Genomic DNA, 7676 nt, shown 5'->3' with positions numbered 1-7676 from the left:
GTCGTCGGCCTCGCCCTCTTGGTCACCTTCGCAGCAACACCAGCCGTTTGTCGCGGCTCCGCGTCGCTCCGTCACCGCCTTCCTCGTGCACGCCACTTGCCTTGTCGCCCGTTTCGCGCTCTCCTCCTTGGACTTCGCCGCCATCTGCTGCAGCTGCCCCTGCCCACTTACACGCTAGCTCGTACGCTATCCATGCACCAGCCAAAGCAAGCCATACAGTGATCATACACAAATTGGATGATGCCCGTATAATGCTTGTACATGAGTCAGACCATGGTTATACACTACTCGGATGAACCCCGTACACAAGCCACACATTGGCTTTACACTGCATATCTGCTCGCCTCTGCTCTTCTCTGCCCATGCGGGCGCGCCGCCGTGTTGCCTCGCCTGCGCTCCGCTTCGCCCGCCCCTGCACGCTGCTTCGCCTGCGTCATCCCGCTCAGCCGCTGCTCCTCTCCCGCGTCCGGCTCGTCGCCACTGTCGGGTCCGGCTCCGCCTATCCTCCTGTCCGCACCACCTGCTCCACCCACCGCACGCGCGCGCAGTCTCGCCGCGCCTGACGCCGGCTGGCCGGGTCGCTGCTCCGCGCGTTGGCTCCGCCCGCCCGCCGCCTTGCCTGGGTCCCGGTCTCCCGCACGCCGGCTGACCGGCTCGCCGCCTCCCGCGCCGGGTCCCGCTCCTCCCGCATCGCCGCCTCCGTCCACCGCGTCGCCTCCTCCAACTAGCTCCGCCTCTGCTGGGCTGCACCATCTTCCCGCGCGTCCTCGCCTGCGTCACTGCTGCTCGGGACACCCTGCTTCAGGCCATGCCCGACTCCTCTCGTCCGCTCCCATCATGCTGCCGCGTTCGGCTGTAGGCCTCCTCCACCAGCACATGGCCTCGCCGCGTCGCGCCGCTCAGCTCCACGCTCCACGGCCTCCCGCTGGCCGCCGCATGCCTGCTTGCCGGATTCGCCCGCTCGCCGCCTTGCCTGCATCTCGGATGGCCGGACTCACCCCCTCCGACCTCCGGGTCAGGTGGCCGCTCCGTCCGGCTCCCCTGCCATGTGGCCTCGCGCCTGTCCCGCTGCTGCCTCCCCCCGCTTCGGTCTCCTCCCCGCGCTGACTCCGCCCGGCCCCGGCCGGCTCTGGGTCGCATGCGACGTTGGCCAGCTCGCGCCCTCTACGCCACCCGGCCGACCCTGCTCCGCCCCCGGCCCGCGCTGGCTAACTTCCCCGTGCTGGCCGGCACTGCCCTCCTCCCGGGCCGGCTCGCGCCCTACCCGGCCGTTGTCGGCTCCTCCCCTTCGCGTGCCACCAGCTGGCCCGCTCGCCGCCGCCCGCGAGTCCCCCTGCTTTGGCTAGCTGCATCCCGCCCTGAAGAAAGAACAGAGAAAAAAAGTATCCAAGCTGGCTAAAAAAATGCTGCCGGATAGAAAAAGAAAAAAGATCATGAGCTATACCCGCGTGGCCTATTGGCCTGCCCGCTTACTTCGACATCGGGCCGGCTGGAGAGCTCGCCCGACGATCCTGCCCGCCTAGACGCCTGGCTTGCTGTGCCTACCCGGCCCGGCCGCTCATCCGCCTCGACGCTTGGCCGGTCGGGCCTGACCGGCCGGGACCCCCATTCGAGCACCCGGAGGCTCGAAGACTATCCCAGTGGATGCGCCGGCGCGCTCCGCGAGCACCAAACCGCGCCGGCTATCTTCGACAACCTCCACCTCGTCTACACAAAAATCAATGTGAGCTCCTCACCCGCATACTTCTGTGCCACGCGCAAACACGGATAATCCTGAGTGACACTCGGGGACCACCTCCGCTTCTTTACAGTTGCACTACTGTTCACCCCGGCGCCAGCTAGTCTCGGCCCAGAGGCTGGCCGCTCGGCCCCATACGTTCATTCCTGTAGACGGCTTAGTCGCGCATACGGTACCGAAGGCCCACTCTCAGCCATAGACCACCACGCGGCTGTCCGGCTAAACGGGAGCAAAAGCTTGAGGTCACCCCACGCGTGAAGACGTCCAGGAGAAGACGGCTTGGGCAACCCGGTCGTTTCCTTTATGAGTATCTACTCTGTCGAATTTGCTCCTGTAGTCCGAGTATTGTATGCTCCACTCTGCGGCCACTCTTCGTAACAGCTACAGACCAGCTCCGGGTCGTCTAGCTAACAAGAGGCAAAACCAAAGGGCGGAGGGGACATGAAAAAGAATGAAGGGGGCTCGGACGAAACCGAGTCATCATCCTCTGCATAAAACTAGCACCGCTAAAAGCAAATATTTAATATACCTGCGCAGACTAACCATGTCTTTTGCATTAACATCTCTGTGAGGAACCCCCTCCTCGCTTGGAGGCTCGGAGGCTACATGTAGGTTGCAGGCCCGACGCCGGCTACAACCGGCATTTCTGACGCCACCATCCGCTTCAACAACAGCAAAGACCCTCCGCCCAACTTTTCCAAGTTGCCCGGAGGCTCGGAGGCTACACCCAGTGGGTGCGCTCGCGCGCCCCCACTCAGTCGATGGACTCTACGTCCCCATCCAGCAGGGCCCCGCGCCCTCCAGCCAGCGGACTCCGTGTCCGCGCCCGGCGCCCTAGACGTCACTGTCGGCTTCCTCATCAACAACAGCGATGACCCTCCACCCAACTTTTACAAGTTGCCCGGAGGCTACACCCAGTGGGTCCGCTCGCGCGCCCCCACTAAGTCGGCGGACTCCGCGTCCCCATCCGGCAGGGCCCCGCGCCCTCCAGTCGGCGGACTTCGTGTCCACGCCCGGCGCCCTCGACGTCACCATCGGCTTCATCATCAACAACAAGACCCTCCGCCCAACTTTTCCATGTTGCCTGGAGGCTCGGAGGCTACACCCAGTGGGTGCGCTTGCGCGCCCCCACTCGAAACACGCCACGCCTGTTGCACGCCCGCCGCCAGCTGCAACCTGCATCTTCGACACCATCTACTACATCGACACCCGCTAAAACCCTCCACACAACTTCTCCAAGTTGCCCGGAAGCTCGGAGGCTACTGTCGTGGGGATGACCCCCGAGTATGCCCAAGACGGCGAAGCGACACTTCAAAACATCGCCAGGGGAGTGCCCCCTGGCTGGCTGGAATCTGGCGGTTTGACTTTGGCCGGGTTGACCCTGGCCGAGTTGACCTGTCCGGGTTGACCTGTCTGCGTTGACCTTGGCTGGGTTGATCTGTCCGGGTTGACCCTGGTCGGGTTGACCTTGGCCGGGTTGACCCTAGCCGAGTTGACCTTGGCCGGGTTGACCTGTCTGGGTTGACCTCGGCCGGGTTGACCTCGGCCGGGTTGACCCTGTCCGGGTTGAGCTGTCCGGTTTGATCCCCGTCCAGGTTGAGCCCGTCCGGCTGGAATCTGGCCAAGTCAACTAAGACGGACTTGCGCAGACATGACGGCCATGCTCTAAAGTGGAGCACTGTAGATGAGCAGTCAGCACTGTTCCTGCATCCTGTGACACTTCACTGCGCTCCAATAGTGATGCACTGTAGCATGCATCATCGTATGATAACTCAGTAGTGTAGTGGGTGTGTGGGCCACCCCTTGTCCCTGGGCACTAGTATATAAAGTGACCCAGGGGAGGCCACACACTCAGCCTCATTTGGCCACGCTCACACGTCCATCCATCCAGGGACTCACACACCACGCCACACTCATTCGGCCACTAGAGCATGCTTGCTCGCTTCGGCCACACACACATACATGAGGCTAGTATCATATAGCATTCATCAGGATACAGCTTCAGGAGCAACTCTGTACTGTTACATATAAACCACACTCGGCAGGACTAGGGGTATTATCTCTCCAGAAAGCCCCGAACCTGGGTATGTCTTGCGTCCGGCGCTCGCTCATGCCAACCTCGCCCCTGGAGCCCACCAGTACCCTCGAGCCTCCTCTTCTCTTTAGCCATCCCATGGCATCTGTCGTGCACCCACCACAACAGAGAGGCAAGACCATATATAGGCTACATACTACGGATTTCATCATTCTAAAAAATATGTATTAAAAACTAATCGAAGTGTTCCTATATAGGTCTAATGTTTCACACCGCAAAAGCATTCATGATTCGATGCCTAATTAATCGAAGACAATCCAAACGGCTCCAACCCGATGCCACATATCATCACCGCAACTAAACCACCGATCAAAAGCCACCAAACTCGTCATGCTACCACAACAAGAGAACTTGTCCATGGAGATCTCGTTGACCTCATTGGGGTCGAGCCAGGCCTTGCCCTTGCCGCACTTGAGCATGCTCGAGGCGAGCCGCTTCTGCAGCTTCAGGGAAACCATCTCCGCCGCCGCCTCTCGGCTTCCTCTTCTCTCCTCCCTCCCCTACCTGTGGTGTGTGGCTATGGTGGAGGCGCAGGGGGTGCAAGGGTTTGCGGGAGGGGCGGCGCGGGCGGCTTTTATAGCTCGGTAGCTTAGGGTTTCCTTGCGCCTTCCTGGGCCTTCACTTTTCTTTTTCTATCTCGGTTTGCTGGCCCATATCGCAGAAGCGTGTAGCTGGTCCGATGACATGCGTGAGTTATTTTATTTATTTATTTACCTTTTGCCTAAAAAAGGTATTCGGAGAAGGGCGTTTTGGTAGTTGGGAGCATATGCTCCTGGTTTATTAAAATGTGTTTTAAACATATTTAGAAATATCACAAAATTAAGACAACAAATTTCACGCGTACATCTTGACATTCTACGTGCTCACAAAGTCGTTTCTCGAAAAACCGGTAACTTTTATGCCGCATGTGAAAATGACAAAATTCAGTGTTAAAAAGAACTTTCATGAGACATTTTTTGCTTTTACACAAGCCACAAAAATATCAATTTTCTGTAAAACTTGGCATGTGGACATAGAATATCGAGATGTATGCATCCAATTTTTGTTCGGAACCTTCTGAAATTTTGAAATGTTTTTTTCCGATAGCAGCAGCATATGCTTCCATGTGCCAAAGTAAATTTCTGAGATAAAGACAACCAAACGCCATTTCCTCAAGAGCAGGGATTATACAAAATCGCGTGTAAGTGGCTGATTATAATGCTGCGTTTGATCGATGTCGTTCCTGGTTGATCTAATGGCCCATATTCCAAGTTTGCATTAGTTGTTGTTTTCACCAATACTTTTTTTAGGGAAATGTTATATTTCATCTGAAAGAATTGATACATCATTTCATAAAGCATCAACCAGAAAACATGGAGGCTCGTAATTCCATGCAAGGTTCGCGAGCCACTTTGCTAGCTGGTTCCGATAGCAGCAGCATATGCTTCCCTGTGCCAAAGTAAATTTCTGAGATAAAGACAACCAAACACCATTTCCTCAAGAGCAGGGATTACACAAAATCGCGTGTAAGTGGCTGATTATAATGCTGCGTTTGATCGATGGCGTTCCTGGTTGATCTAATGGCCCATATTCCAAGTTTGCATTAGTTGTTGTTTTCACCCGATACTTTTTTTTAGGGAAATGTTATACTTCATCTGAAAGAATTGATACATCATTTCATAAAGCATCAACCAGAAAACATGGAGGCTCGTAATTCCATGCAAGGTTCGCGAGCCACTTTGCTAGCTGGTACATATGCCACCATATTGGTTTTCCTAGGACAATGATTAAACTTCACCGAGTTGAAGTTACGACATAAAAAGGTACACTCCTCAAAAATTGTTGCTGCCAGACTAAGGAAGTTTTCGCCACTCTACATCACCTCAATGACTCCCATGCAGTCAGCTTCAACCACAAGATTGTGGCATCCGATGTTACCTGCCAAAATGTGGCTATCTCGAAGTCCTCTGGCCAACGGTATGTGACTGCATGAGGCAGCCAGGAAAGTGTCATTTGCGTCGCGAAGAATTGCTTAGGATCCTCCTGATCCACTGTCTGAATCAAACGCGACGTTCATGTTTAATTTAACACATCCTTATGGTGGCTTTACCCATCCATTATGCTGAATACGACCACCATCCTTCCTCTTTGCTCTTGAGAATTTTTTTGCCAACGTGGATATTGCCCGGGCTGATCTGCCTAGCTCAAGAAGCTACTCGCCGCGAGTCAGTTGACGACGTTCCCACCACACATACCACACCGGTGCGTATCTGTCCACATCCAAAAGCAATAGTACTCGGAGTTAAGAATAGAGCTAATATCATCAGGAGTCATAAAACTTACTATGCATGTTCAGTTTAGTGCCAAAACTTTGAAAATACGTATTTGTGGTCACTCAGCTTGCATTATCGTGCAAATACGGTCACAAAGTATGACGTCACACTAGCGCCTCCAGCACCAATAGTCACTGCCAGCGGGGCCATGCACGCATGTCATGCCACACAAGCGGCGGATACGCCCGCATATGCACTTTGTGACCGTATTTGCACCATAATGCAAGTTGAGTGACCACAAATCCGTATTTTCAAAGTTTTGGCACTAAACTGAACATGCATAGCAAGTTTTATGACTCCTGATAATATTAGCTCTAAGAATATATCGCCCAGCATAGAACTCCCTTCTCTTTCACATCTTACCTTCTTAAGAAGTTGATCCTCACTGCTACCAATTCTTTCAACATGCACACTGTCCACATCAGCAATAGTGCCATCTCAGCAATAATTTATTTTTTATTTTCAACAAATTTCTTATTAAACTCTACCCACAACTTTTGTCTGTTGGGAAATGTTGCATGGAAAACAAAAAAAAATCTACGCACACGCAATGATCTATCCATGGAGATGCATAGCAACGAGGGGGGGGGGGGAGTATGTCTACGTACCCTCCTAGACCGAAAACGGAAGCATTCAAAAATACGGTTGATGTAGTCAAACTTCTTCTAGCTCCGACCGATCAAGTACCTAACATACAGCACCTTCGAGTTCTGCACATGTTCAGCTCGATGACGTCACTCGTCCTCTTGATCCAGCAAGATGTCGAGGAAGTAGATGAGTTCCGTCAGCACGACAGCGTGTTAACGATGATGCTGAAGTGATCCGCGCAGGGATTTGCCTAAGCACCGCGAGAATATGACCGGGGGTGTAAACTATGGAAGGGGGCGCCGCACACGGTTAACAATTGATGTTGTGTGTTCTAGGCGCCCCCTCCCCACATATATATAGGTGGGAGGGGAGGAGAGGCAGCCAGGGGTGCCCCAAGAAGGATCCGGATCTTGCTTGGGGTTTCCCCAAGTGCCCCCCCCCCCTTCCTTTTTTTCACCGGAGAAGAAAGGAAGAGGGAAGAAGAGAAGGAAGGGGGGAGAACCCCCTCTTCTCCTTCTCCTATTCGGCAACCTGTCATGGGGGGTGCGCCAGCCCTTGTGGGCTGGTGTGCTCCCCTCTCATGGCCCATATGGCCCATATATCCCCCCCGGGGGTTCCGGTAACCCACCGGTACTCCGATAATTACCCGATACACTCCGGAACACTTCCCGTGTCCGAATACTATCGTCCTATATATCAATCTTTACCTCTCGACCATTTCGAGACTCCTTGTCATGTTCTGTGATCTCATCCAGGACTCCGAACAACATTCGGTCACCAAATCACATAACTCATATAATACAATATCGTCATCGAACGTTAAGCATGCGAACCCTACGGGTTCGAGAACTATGTAGACTTGACTGAGACACCTCTTCGGTCAATAACAAATAGCGGAACCTGGATGCTCATATTGGCTCCTACATATTCTACGAAGATCTTT

The 7676-nt window shown here is 54.2% G+C and overlaps 1 pseudogene; it reads right to left on the bottom strand.

Annotated features, from left to right (window-relative positions):
* LOC119293635 overlaps nt 1-4367 on the bottom strand; it is a 26604-nt pseudogene extending 22237 nt beyond the window's left edge.
* Nucleotides 4368-7676: the final 3309 nt, after the last annotated feature.

This window comes from Triticum dicoccoides, chromosome 4B, assembly GCF_002162155.2.
Source record: "Triticum dicoccoides isolate Atlit2015 ecotype Zavitan chromosome 4B, WEW_v2.0, whole genome shotgun sequence".
Lineage (NCBI taxonomy): Eukaryota > Viridiplantae > Streptophyta > Magnoliopsida > Poales > Poaceae > Triticum > Triticum dicoccoides.
The sequence above is the reverse complement of the archived record's forward strand: the minus strand, read 5'-3'. Positions and strand labels throughout refer to the sequence as shown.